The sequence below is a fragment of the Dermacentor albipictus genome, chromosome 1, assembly GCF_038994185.2.
Source record: "Dermacentor albipictus isolate Rhodes 1998 colony chromosome 1, USDA_Dalb.pri_finalv2, whole genome shotgun sequence".
Classification (NCBI taxonomy): domain Eukaryota; kingdom Metazoa; phylum Arthropoda; class Arachnida; order Ixodida; family Ixodidae; genus Dermacentor; species Dermacentor albipictus.
The window spans coordinates 397089454-397103536 of record NC_091821.1 but is presented as its reverse complement, the minus strand read 5'-3'; the positions used below and the strand labels follow the sequence as shown (position 1 = coordinate 397103536).

The 14083-nt window shown below is 48.7% G+C and overlaps 1 protein-coding gene and 1 pseudogene across 2 annotated transcripts in view; both read right to left on the bottom strand.

The window, feature by feature from the left end:
* Positions 1–14083, bottom strand: part of LOC139054676 (multiple C2 and transmembrane domain-containing protein 1-like) — a 270471-nt gene that overhangs the window by 223414 nt on the left and 32974 nt on the right. The gene's annotated exons all lie outside the window — the stretch shown is intronic.
* On the bottom strand, positions 3968–4147 carry LOC139055024 (U2 spliceosomal RNA; annotated as a pseudogene).

The window sequence follows — 14083 nt, the reverse complement described above, 5'->3', positions numbered from 1 at the left end:
CGAGATAACGTAGCAACAAATTTGTGAAATAATAAAAAAATAAAGTTAAGCATTCGTTTCACTTCTCCGCTCCTCTCTGAAACACTGCAGAGAAAGACAACTCCGAAGGAGAGGGCTAAAACGAGGGGGGAAAAGGGAGAGAAGGTGAAGGACAACCAGCGAAATGGGGTGATAGAAAACGAACGACTGGACGCTGGAGAGAAGCGGCGAAGTACAGGCGACGGGTTCGCAGCATAACGACAGTGGCCACTGACAAGACGAGGCAGCCATGGGTTTGGCGGCAAGTCTATCGTATCGGGCGTGTAAGGGACCTAGTGGCAAAGGCGATGGCAAGAGCGAAACATATAGAATGGTACAAACACCAACCGATTCGTTTTTTTTTTTTTTTCAGCGCGGCAAGCTAAGACTGAACGCTGCGCCGTCCCTTTCTCGGCAGCGCAGCTCTGTCTTGCAGGGAAGACTCAGGTGCGAACGGTAACAATCGTGCACTCTGTTCGGCCTCCAGAGTGTCGAGGTGATGCGCAGGTGCTGAAGGCGAGAGATTGAAAAGGTGGCTGAAGAGAACGAAAAATATATATATACATTCGTTGGGGCGTGTGGCAAGTTGCTAACTTTTCCCTATAGCTCGTTGCACTTGGCCGCTCCAGCCGTGACTAATGCCCGAGCTGTGCGCTTGTTTTGGTGCTTTTCCAGCCCTGTTTAATGCGCTGTTGTGACAAGTCTTGGTTATTTCGGTTTATACCTATTCTCTTCTGTTGCACGTGTATTGGTGTGAAGTCAGATTACGGAAGAAAGTACCTTTGCTACTCCATTTCTATCTGTCCAACAGCTAAACATAAAATTTAAGTAAAAGAAGAGCTGCTGCTCTACAGCTATAGACAAAACGTAGGTATGAATAATAAGTAAACGGCCGCTGCAAGGCAGATTCCAATTAATGAAACTACCTCCTCTTCAAGCTCGCGATGGTGCAGCATCGTTCGAATCAGACGTAATGCATGAATGGAGCATTACGATCGTGAACGCATCGTGAACAAAAGAAGAGGAAAAATATTACCAACAGACGAGATGAAAAAGTGTATGTGTCCAAAGGGTTGCAAAAATTCTATTGCATGCTATTTCTCAACAAAGTCACTCGCAAGTTATTCATTCCGGGCGCTGCACATGCGAGCAATGGTCTTTCTTTCTTTCTTTCTTTCTTTCTTTCTTTCTTTCTTTCTTTCTTTCTTTCTTTCTTTCTTTCTTTCTTTCTTTCTTAAAGCGCGTGTATGTGTGTGTCTTTGCATACGTGAACTATTTCAGGAGTACTTGGGCTTTCTCTGCCTCCCTTGAGGCTGATTTCAGGCTTTATTCTGTTGGAAGTTTGTTTTACTTGCATGATAATTGTTTTAGAGCAACAAAAAGTTAAAACGAATCGCGGTTCGCACAGTGCAGCAACAAAAAATCCTCCCTTTTTTCGTCGGTAGAATATTTTACTATAGCGTTGCCGGTCATATAAGACCTTCTAACACGTCGTCACCGATCGACCCGTGTCGTTACTCTCCCATCTATCTAGCTGTCAGCCGCGTCCGCGCTAGTTACGTCCACGTTAGAACCTTGGCTCGAGCTAGTGGGTCGTTCGCACAGCGAAGGGCACTGCGCCGCCTGAGAACAAAATGCGATGGGACATTAAACAAGAAAAATTAATCCCTGGAGGACGGAGGCCCGAAGACAGTGTAAGCGAACAAGGGGATGTCTCGACCCGGATCCAACGTTTCGACAAATGAACTTGTCGAAACGACCCGACGAAAGTAAGAGGTGGTGTCAATAGACATGGTGCCTACGAGGTGTTTTCGGCTCCGCAATTTCTTCCGGCGGTAAGCAAAGAAGCATAACCCTGGAGATCCGTTTCTGGTACTCAGAGGGAACCATCAGAGGGACTGGGTGGACACCACCCAGTCCCCATATCGAAACGTTGGCTCGTCGACTGTCGATCGAAACTGGCAAAACCAGCTCCGCCGCGCACATATGCATTGTATACGTGACACGGGCGGTAACCACTATATGGCCGATCGGCGTCACTGCGGTAAAAACCAAACTACTTTCGCTTAACAAGAGAAATGACTACCCCCTGCATCCTTGAGAAGACTTGTACGGAAGGCCTCGGTTAATGTTAGTGGTGGGACGTTGTTTATAGACGATCTCCGCCGCCTCGCCAGCGCACCGGCAAACTCCGCACCTACGGTGCGCAAGGCCACCCGACCAGCACGTGCCGCACGAACGAAAGCTATAACGCTTTTAGAGGGCGAGACGAAGGAGGGCTCACGTTCATTTTGCTCGTTTTCTCAGCTCACGACGCAAGGCGTGCGCAGACTGTCGGGTCTTTTTTTTTTTTTTTTTCTTTCACCTAACGACCGTTTGCGCTGCACTTTGTATCAAGGCGTTTCCTGCAAACATTACTCGAGAGAACTTGGGCGCTACATAGTCGGGAAGCTGCGAGTGTGGCGATTCAGCCAACGTAGGAATGATGGATAGTGTCTACGTCCATTTGCCTAAACTTGGGCCTTCTGGCTACAAACGGCTTTCGTCACTTTTCAGACAGCTCGTTTTCGGCGAAACATTGCGTTACAACACGAATAATAAGCAAGGGTTACGCACGTGCAGCTGATACTTAATTATTGCCTTGCCGTGATCAGAAAACTACGATTGCTGGAACAAAAAAAAATTAGAAAGACGAAGCGTAACACGCAGTTGCATCAAGAACGTCTGAGGCTAAGCAAGCTCGAAGATTAGATAAACCTACGTACTGTGTATACGCATCGTTCCCGGGATAAATGAACGATCGCAGCGCCAGAGTTAATTCACCCTACATGATGATTTTTGTAGGAAACGAGCTTGTATACGAGCTTTATGCAACGTTCCCTTAGGCGCCGTCAGGCAATGTCGGTGGCACCTAAACACACAAACGACGAGCGGAGAAATTCGACTTCGCTTTTGCCCGCCGTATTATGTCGGCACGATTTACGAGCGTCGTCTGTACGTACGCGTGTACACTGTCGTCTGGTTTCGACGCGATGCGCCTATAATTTATACGAGCACCTCGTGTACACGAGTACACAACGTAGATCGATCCTCGTCCCTTTCATTGCACCCTCCGCTCATATATACTATTCGACCGCGTCGCGAGGTAGTACCCTGGGAAAAAAATGACCATACTTGGCCGCAGCTTTTCCTTTTCCTTTTTTCTTCCTTTCTTTTTTAAGACGTACTTCGTGAGTCGCGAAGAACACAAACACATGATGGCAACGCCGTGACGGCGCCCGCTAGTGCAGTCGACGACGACGGCGAGGGGGGTGGGGCAGGGGGGGGGGGGGACAAAAACGCGACTGCGTAACACGCCTTTGCTCCTTCCTAAAACCGTGGATCGACGCCGCGGAGGCGAGCGCCATCCCACGTTTTCTATAGGATGCGCGTTCGCTATATACGCCCGCGCATGGCACGTTCTTCAGCGCAGCGCGCAGCGAGTTAGCGCGATAATCGACGACAGAGTAAGAAAGAGTGCACGACAAGAAAATGACGAGGCGCCCCCCGTACGCGTTCCCAACACGAGAAAGCACTCTTAGAAGACAGCCTGCAAAACTAGACGTTGCGTGAAAAAGGATGCGACGTAGAACTTGCACGATTTGCGAGTATGATTCTGCACTCCGTCACCTTGCTTTCGTGCGCATGACGTTGCCGGTTAAATTTACGCCGCAGCGCTTTTTGGGACGATGCCAGCAAGTGCACTGCAGCGGATGCTGTATACACGGCGAGCATTTCCACTCGCAGCTTTTTCTCCACGCATTCTTCCACACCACGTTCGCCTCGGAGACTCTTTTTGATATCTTAGAGCGAGAAGGCCTCCCGCATGGCTGCCTACACGAACACCTTGTTCTACAGCGAAGCTGTTTACGACGAGCGTTCCGTGCCTTTTTTGGTTCTGCGTGTGCAAAAACCGTGGGCCGATCCCGGAGACAGTGCAATACCGAGCCGACTCGCGGTGGAGGTGAAGCAGGCTTCGAGCACTCTGCCGACTTGTAAAAATAAGTTTAATATCCTGAATCCAAATAGAACCCGTATCCGATATTAAGCTGATAAGAACAGACACTATACTTCGACCCGCGTCGGCCATGTCTACGTTCGCACCACACTCTCTTTGTCGGCGTTCCAAGAGCTATCTACTTTCCTTCCGCTCTCCCGTGGTGGCGGTCGCGTCGAAGTGTCACGCGTGCATAGTATCATCCGGCTCCTCGGGACGGCGGTCACGTCGTCCGCGCGAATGTATATAAAGACCCTAGGTAAATGAGTTCGTACCTTTGTTCAACATTCTGTTTCACCTCTGTCGTCGTCGTCGTCGTCGTCATCATCATCATCATCATCATCCTATTTTATGTCCACTCCAGGACGAAAGCCTGTCCCCGTGATCTCCAATTACCCCTGTCCTGCGCCAACCGATTCCAACTAGCACCCGCGAGTTTCCTAATTTCGTCGCACCACCTAGTCTTCTGCCGTCCTCTAATGCGCTTCCCTTCTCCTGGTACCCATTCGGTCACCTTAATGGTCCAACGGTTATCTAATCTGCGCACTGCATGATCTGTCCAGCACCATTTTTTTCTTTTAATGTCAATTAGAATATCGTCTATACTCGTTTGCTCTCTGATCCAAACCGCTTTCTGTCTCTTAAAGTTATGCCTAGCATTTTTCGTTCCATCGTTCTTTGCGCGGTCCTTAACTTGTTCTCAAGCTCCTTTGTCAGTCTCGAAGTCTCTGCCCCATTTGTCAGCACCGATAACATGCACTGATTGTATACCTTCCTTTTGAATGATAACGATAAGCTTCCAGTCAGGAGCTCACGATGTCTGCCGTATGTGATCCATCCCATTTTTATTCTGTGAATTTCCTTCTCATGGTCACGGTTCCCTGTGATTAGTTGACGTAGGTAAACGTACTCATTCACAGATTCTAGGGGGTCGTATGCTAAACAGCTTCGCTCGTCTTGCACCTTCGCAGAGTGCAATGGCTTATGATTTTACAGCGAATCTGTTTATGGCTAGGCTTCCACGCATTTTCCAGAAAGGTCCGCAAGGGAGCTTCATGTCAACAAGTCGTGCGCGCAGTGCTCCCCTTCTCCCTCCTTCTATTCGCCGTTTATTTCTTATCCCCAGCGCAGGGCAAAGCATACCGAACTCTCACCTGGTTGACCTCCCTGGCTTTTCTATTTTTGCATCCTATCTTCCTCTCTCTTAAGATCTTCTTGCATTCATAAGGGACATGAGAGGCACAAGCGCATTGTCCTATTCCGTTTTTTACACGTCCCGTCGTCTGCGCTGTTTCGACATAAAGAGAAAATGGTTTGCTAGACGAGGGCGACGTGCCCCAGTGACGCTGCAATAGGCGTTCAGACGGTTCGCCAAGCTGAATCCGTGCGTATAGTTGCAACCCACCGTCATAACCGCCATCATCTGCACTATATATGCCTAAACAAGTCAAAATTTTTTTTTCTCACAAGGCTCCAGATTTACCGGCAACTGTTCTTACTAATGGATTTAGCGTATGAAAAGGTTCGCGGACACAGGCTCTATCTATAGCAGACGGACCCGCCTCAAGATCATTCGGCAAAACTTAATGGAGTGCCAGTATCCGTCAGCGATGCGCATATGCGCGACTCCAGTCGCGCGCGCTCAATAGCCGGTGGCTTGGGACACAGACGACACGCGATCATCGCACCGCCAATGACAAAAGGCGCGCCTCCGTACATGAACGCGCTTCGAGAACACCCGGAGACAGCCCACGGACACGCAAACACAGACGCAACGACGCGCCTCTCATTCAATCGCCGAGTGATGTTCGCTCCGCTGTCATCAAGCCGCTCGGTCTTGGAAGCAATCGAATCGTGGAGGAGCACGCGCACGCCACGAAGTCGTATTCCGCCTACCGTTTTCCTCTCTCTCTCTCTCTCTCTCTCTCTCTCTCTCTCTCACAGCTGTCAAAGCCGCGTAACCGCACCGGCCTTCGCCAAGTACACACTGGCGTGCGAGAGAGCCGCTTTCAGAATGTCCACCGACGATCCAGAATTCTTTGCCCGTCGCACCCCCCCCCCCCCCTCCCTTCACGGGCGAAGGTGTAGACGCGCCCGTTGACTTTCGCGAACCTGCTATTGGCTGTCAGGACAATTGGCAGCGTTTCGTCGTTCGCTTGCTCCATCGATTGCTCCATCGCGTGCGCACTAGAATGCAGCAGGTCGCATTGCATTTCAGCTGTCAGAGCGATAGCTATCCGTATTTTTCTTCTTCTTCTTCTTCTTCTTCAGCGCGAGAACATATAGTTATTTGGCGATACAAGTTCGAAGCGAAGACACTCGTCATTCTGAAAAGAGGGTCCATGATAATAAGTGCAGTATCACCCAAAGAACGAAGCATGGAGAGAGATACAGTGCGCATAGTATATATGCAGAGAGTGTCTCGATGAGCTGCGTCAAATGCAGAAAAAAAAAAGCATTTCGGAGCGGCCGCCCATGAACAAGCTACGCATTGCTGCCCGTCTGAAGCCGAGCGTTGTAAGATGGGCATCACAAAAGGGAGGCCTCGCCGAGTGTCGACACAGTGGACGGAGCGCTTTCGAACAACCACAGCCTGTGCGAGCGACTACAGCACTTCAGGGCATGTGTTCGCATGCACTGTGCTCGCCCTAATGATCTCTCTCTCTCTCTCTCTCTCTCTCTCTCTCTCTCTCTCTCTCTCTCTTTGTTTCTCTATACTGTATCCCTCCACTTCCCTTTCCCCCAGTGCACAGCGGCAAGCCGAATATTCCAACCTGGTCAATCTTCCAGTCTTTCCGCTCTCTCCTCAGTAGCTCTTGCTCAAACCCTTTGTTGGTCAATGCAATAAAAGGTGTGCTGACACACATACGCGCGCACACACACGCACACACACACACACACACACACACACACACACACACACACACACACACACACACACACACACACACACACACACACACACACACAGTGCGAGCTCTCTTAATCCAGGCAGCTTCGATAATTACTCATTATTTTTTCCTTTCGTGAATTTACGTGCAGTTCTCGTTTTCTCGAGTTCTAGCGCACAGCCGCGCTCTCTGCAATGAAGTGCCAAGTGCCCCAATAGCACTCTGACGACGTTGTTACGGCGCCCTTTCAACCTTTCGCTAAGGCATCTGCCCGCTTGGCCAATATACTCGTATACTGTCACGCGTACAACGTTTTTATCTTTAGCGGCGACTGCTCTTCGTCCGATTACCACTGTTACCTCTCGGAGCGATGTGCACCAACTGTATCCGAAATCTTCGAATTTATCAAACAGAGCAAAACGTACGGAGTACAAAGACCATTTCAGCCGTGTCGCGCTGTTTGATTTCGAAGATGGTAACCTACCAACTCGCCCAGCTTGCCGTTTTGATCCTGCATCCGGAATTGATAATGTGGACGCGGCAACTTCATAGCGAATGAGTCTTGTTTAATCAGATTGCGCATGCGACGCGAATAGTGTTGCACATTCTCGAACGCACAGGTGGCACCAGCGGTTAGCTTGAACTGTAGCTTAATACATGTATAAATTGCGAGCCTATACTTGGTCCGTGCGACAATATTCGACGACCGACGACTGTGCACATCGCTGTCAGTGCGGTTTGAGGCTTGTTCGTTTTTTTTTTCTTGGCGCACGTTCGCAGAATAAGGAGTTAAATTGTTAACTCACTCTTTTGGCGGTGTTTAATTGTTTATCGTCACAGCATCGTGACAATATTTCGCCGCAGGTGGACGGAATCGAAGGTTTCCCGCTGTGTGCGTGTGTGTGTGTGTGTGGGGGGGGGGGGAGTGCCTTACGCGTTGCTTCGTGCATCTCGCCAGAGCGCTGTCGGAGCTCACAAACTTTGAGCAGTTGCGCCGATAAGCGCAACCTCGACACCGACAGCTGATAATCTTTTTTCGAGTTGTGGGAGATTCCTTGAATCCTTGAAGTGTATTGAAAATCGACCGCTCAGTGGTTGTCTACGCGTTCTCTATGACTTGTCGAAAGATAGGTGTGACGTAAATAGCCATAAAGGAGTGATGTTCACCACAAATGCGGACTGGTGTATGGTGAACTTATAACATTGAGAAAGCCAGTAAGTTCTTATTATTTCTTTTTAGCCTAAGGGGGTCATGAAAGAGTCTTCAGTTCCATCCAGTGAAAACATTGCTACTATAGGTGCTGCCAAGATATGTGTCCCGGCATCACTACCCCCAATGGACTGTCAACATTTGAGTTCTCGCAGACAAAACATGTCTAACTACACCTTATCTGTGCTTTCTATAAGACAGGAAAGCTTGTTCAAGTTCAGGTATTTGCAAAAAAAGCTTAGCCTTATGTTTTTTTCTTTCTTAAATTGATCCCATTGCTTGGTTCTTCAAACGTTGATCGCACAGCGCCTGAAGCTTCCTGAAAAGCTTCCTTCCCTTCCCTCGTTTACTGTAAAGAAATGTAGTAATTACACTGTTTTATTGAATACCGGCTGGGGTTGCACATTTTGAAATACTTGTTATCGGGTTCATCCTAAAAAATGAGTGCGACGGTATTTGAACCAGACAAGAGGAAGGGAATTCAAATGCACGGCTAATTCAAGATTACGTTCAATCAGATAATACCTTAAACAGCCTCGAGGGCGTTTAAACATGAACGCGCTCCCACGAAACATTGGAGGCTGCGCCCGTACAATACGACGCTTGCGCTACTCCCTGCATTTTCCTCTGCAGTACGTTTACCACGAAGCCTCCATCGCAACACCAGGCCAGGTGAAGCGTTATTGCTGAGCACCAGAAAAAAAGAATGACACTGCAACGCTTCGCAGCTGCAGACATTAGCCTAAATAAACACGTGAGGCACGCAGGTCGTTCCCCCGGTGTACAGACGACGACACATTATGCACAACAACAAAGAAGAAGAACGCGTAGCCATCGTTATCCTATAAGAACAGAAAACTCGCGCGTTGAGCCAATCAACGTACGGAACTCGCAAATGGAAGCGGCGCCGCCTAGACAAGGCGACGTCGAGTGCATCTCGGCAGCAAACAACACGCACGCGTCCCCTCAAAGCGTGGAGCCCCGCATCTACATTGTACGCGCACACAGCCCAATCTAATCGGACCCGGCCTGTTCCGAACGTCGCGCGGCGTGCTCGCCGCGGACGCTGCAAATCGCGCGTACGCCACGGCGGGACCAGCTAATTTGGAAGCGTCCCGCGGTGGAGTCGTAGGCTGACGGCTCTGTTTGCTCCGTGCATCCCATTCCAACGCGCGCTCCCAGGCTTCCATCCAATTGTCTCTGCGACGCTAAAAGCTTCTGTCTACTTCGATTCCACTGTCCATGTGCTCGGTCGTTTATTCGTTCGCTCCCACTCTCTCAATGGCAAAAAAAAAAGAAAAAGTGCGGGCAACGGCTGACAAACTCTGCCTGGCTCCCGCGGTTTGTCTTTTCTTACATTGCGGCAAAGCAACAAGGCAGAGCCAACCTCAAACTTTACTCGTCTGGTTTTGGTTAAAAGTAAGGTGGCAAAGCCAACCTCACGTTTTAGTCAACGTTTGGAGTTGAGTCAAAGTAATGCGGCGAAGCCAAACTTTAAGTTTAGTTTGATGTAGCGCTTAGTCTAGGACCGTACGCCGACGACGATAAAGCACGCACTAAAACGCGCTCCACAGTGAAAATAACTCGTTTTTTGTCGAACTACTATAACTGCTCTGACGAAACGCCGCCGAACTATACCAAAGAAACCATGCGGCGTAATTTCGTGCCGCACGCCGACTCGCAATGCGGCGAAGGCGAAATCCAATACAGAAGGAAGTTCGGTTCTCTCCGGTTCTCTCTTCTTACGCTGGTAAATGGAATCTTACGTGAGCTGCACCAGAGACATCCACGCGACTATTAGCGAAATGCGCCTTCACGACAACGAAAGAAAGTTTGGAAGCGCGCTGTCGGCTCTGCTTCCATGCTGTATTTGCCGTTCTTCGCCGTATGCTGCACGCAAAGGCCTCACGCTCGCGTTTCAACTGCACCTCAGTTCGCCTTTGAAGATATTATGAATTACTCCGTGCGGCAGCTCATCCCCGAGATCTCTGTGACCAGCTGCACAGAGAGTGCAATCAGCTTCGGATCTTAAGAAGCAGAAGGAGCTTAAAGAAGGATCCTCCATCTATTTCCACTTACCAAGGTTACTGTACAGGTAAGGCCCAGAAAGCTGTCTGGGTACGGCCCAGAAAAGGACGTGGGGGGGGGGGGGGTAATATTGAAATTCAGAGCACACTTCGTTCCTTTAGCTTCGACAAGCGTTGCATCGACAGCTCCAGCCTCGGAGCGAAGATTTTTCTAGCTTTACGACTAGCAAGCGATTCAATCACTCATTCTCTCACGACCGGTTCCTACAACTATTAATATTCCGCGTGTTATTATTATTATTATTATTATTATTATTATTATTATTATTATTATTATTATTATTATTATTATTATTATTATTATTATTATTATTATTATTTACCCTTCTAGGAAAATTTTCATCATATTTTTCTGCCTCGATGTGCCACGAGTGGCGAAGCAAAGCCTATGTTCAACAAGCGTCGTGTGGATAAATACGAAGGAAGTCTCTGCGGCTATTCAACGTAGCGTCAGCACGATATAGTATACCAACTATTTTACCAAGAGTCCACGTGTCGACCGTAGCGTTCCACTTTTACTGAAACATGCGGGCGTATTATTCTGTAGTATACCCTGTCAATTCGAAAACGTCACTCAGTACTCTCACTCAGCCTCCCGCGGCAATTGCCTATCTTCCTTACTCGCCAAGCACAGATCATATCCGGCTGGAACTCTGTCAGCTTCCGCTGACGAGAAACGGAGAAAGCGGCAGATGTGAGCAGCGACAGCGAAATGAATTTCACCGCCGACTGTAGGCACGCACAGTATAAATGCAACACAGCCGCCTATCCTGTGAGCTATTGCGCACATTGACGCTTCAAACCATAACGAAGTTTTCAGCAACCTTGCGCACCCCATGCGTTATAATTCCATACCAAAAAGGGTATATATGCCTAAGACAAACCATGCAACTTCAAAAAAAGTTAAAACTGGATACACGGTAGGCGCGTTTTTCAGAGACAGAGACTCTACAATGCACACAAGCTTGATGACGTGGAACGACACTTCACTGGAAGTGGCGAGGTGGTGTCATTGAAGTTCTTGTAAGTGTCGTTTCAAGTGATTCAAGTGATGAAGAAACGCAAACGTTTCTCGAGAGCGAGCTGAAAAGAGGCCGTCCCCATGCACTCATTCAAGTGGTGTAGTGTTTTACGGAAAGGAGCGAAGCGATTAGGCGATTCGTACGGCTTCCGCTCGCGTTGTTTCGCCGCGTCGTGGCTTGATCGAACACGTGATTAACAGTCTCTCGCGTGACCGCACCTAAAATGCCCTGATGCAACAATTAGTGCAGTTGTTAATCGGACAAATCTGTCCATAGCTACGCCACCACCACATTCATAAGTAGATTTGTTATTGCGATAGCCATTATATGGACACTCCAGGTGCATTTCCGCCGGCGGCGTCGACGTCGGTGTGGCATTTCGTGTAAAGTCCACGTGCGATAACGTCGTGGCCGCGCGCCGTATGCTGTGTGTGCGAGTGAAAGCGGGCGAGGGTGAGCCGACGATGGTGGCTCGATCTCGCGCGCGCAAGGGAGGAACGTGGGGAGGAAGCGCGCCGTCTTGCATCGAGCGCAAGGCACCAGGGGGGGGGGGGAGGGGGGTCTACTTCGCCGGCGGCCGCGCGGGCCTTATCTAAAGAAGCGATCTGCCATGAGTGCAGAGTCTGGTAGCTGAGGGTTGATAGCTTCGCGTACGCTATGTTCTCGCCGCTTAGTTTGCGTTGAAGCGAGAGGCAGCACGGAGGTCAGTTCGCTCGCTGTTGCTGCCGCGCTTCCTAACGAGAGCGTTGTGACAGTGAGTGTCCGCGGTCATCGAGTGAGACGTGTTCATGTTTTCTTGTGAGCGCGTGACACCATGCTTGTTAATTTAGTTAGCAAACGAATGTTTGCAAGTTTATACGGCCGATAAATCTACTATCCTTACTTTGTATAGCTGTCTAATAATTTGCTATCGCAATCGATGCTTCGCCTTTCGCGCGAAACTGTGACTTTATTTACTGGCAGGCGCCAATTCCCCAATATATTATGCGACCTGCTGCGAGATGGCGCGCGCCTCGCGATTTCCGAATGTGGTTCACTTGCGGTAGTGTGATTCGCTGGCGCCGCGCTTTCGTCAGCGGTCATCTGCTCGACGAGGCGAGAGCGCCAATGGAACGCCGCCTATTCGATGACGTAGGAAGCAAAGCGAACGTTCGGAAAGCGAGACGCTTGCGCGACTTCGACCCCGTGACTGTCACCACCTGGCACACTTACTTCGTTCAGTCTCGAATCTTAGCGATGAAAACGAGTTACTATATATATCATCTGTCTGTCGTAGTCGTAGTATGAGACGCAAAAGCCGAATTAATTTGAAGCAGTGTTTACTCGTGAAGTGTGTATTCGAGACGGACACGCCAATATGCACCAAATATATTGCCTATAATTGTGCTCGAGGAACACTCAGGCAAATTTGATGAGCCGCTACAACTTCTTGAATGTTAATTAGGGTGTCGCCTATAATATTACTGATGCGCCTACGTATTAACTAATAATCACCGGGATTGCTTTTGCTTTTTCCCATACCGCGCCATAGCAAACCGACCCCTCCGATCGATGCTCTTTTTGGAGAACTGCCGAAACAATGAGTTCGAAAAAAAGAAGCTCCTAACTTAGCACTGTCTTTTCTCTGCGTCTTCGTTTCTATACGGCAACAAACCCCTGATCTACTAGCCGACCATAATAGCTCGAGAGAAAGAATTTAAAAACGACGTCTAGAACCTTCCCTGAATTGTTATTGTATTTGTCGATAGACCGAGTACGGCGAACGTAACAAAGATACGAACAAAGTTCTATATCAGGTATTTTATTCCGCACGTTTTCGTGATTCGCATCAAGACAAAACGTTTTAAAAATTAGTTATCAGAACAGTGCCATGTGGCATAACGTCGTAACGAAACAATACTGCCGCTTTATTAAGTTCTTTTTCGCACGTTTGGCTATCTTTCTGGCTGAAAAGGAATTGAACTGTAGTCGGGAACTCGCAGCAGATATATCGAAAGAAGTTCGGCCTCTTTCCGGCAAGAAAAGGGCGGCGATGGTAAACCCGTAGCATTAATTTTTGAGACAAAAAGAAAAAACATAACAACTGCGGAAGGCGTCCGACCCGGGTCTTTTCGCGAAAACGCGCAAGATATATCAAGTTCACAAAGAACTCGAAGTCCTGAGAGGAAAGCTGTTCCGGCTAACGAGGGCGACGGGTACATTGCAGCTTTGTATATAGTAGATAAGGGTGAAGCCGCGCTTTTCCTTTAAAAAAAACAACGAAGTAAAAGTTGTTGCCCGAAACCATCTGCACGTCGCCTCCGTGACTCACATAACCGGAATCGGAGTCGACTCTACACTAGTATCAAAAACATGTTCTTCTTCGCTTTAGTAGCCTCCGAATGTTCACTGAGGAAAAGCGCAGCCAGATATCGAGGTAGTTTTTGCGCCCCCCCTCCCCCTCCTCTCTCTCTCTCTATCTATCTATCTATCTATCTATCTATCTATCTATCTATCTATCTATCTATCTATCTATCTATCTATCTATCTATCTATCTATCTATCTCGTTCTCTCTTGTATCGCACTTTTTAACGTGCTTACGTGTCGTGTCGCGCGGTCAATTCGCATCCCCGCAGTATAGTCACTAGGTAGTAATTACAATCATACTTTAAGATATCAGAGTTCGCTTTCTTGCCTCGAAGGCATTCCGAAAGGACGGGTCGTGTGGCGTTTCTTTATTATGTTGCCAAATAATACACATACACCTAGCATGCATGACATCCGCCGCGATAACTATAAGTGTCAGAAGTACTGACAGCTGGGCGAGTCGGTACCGATT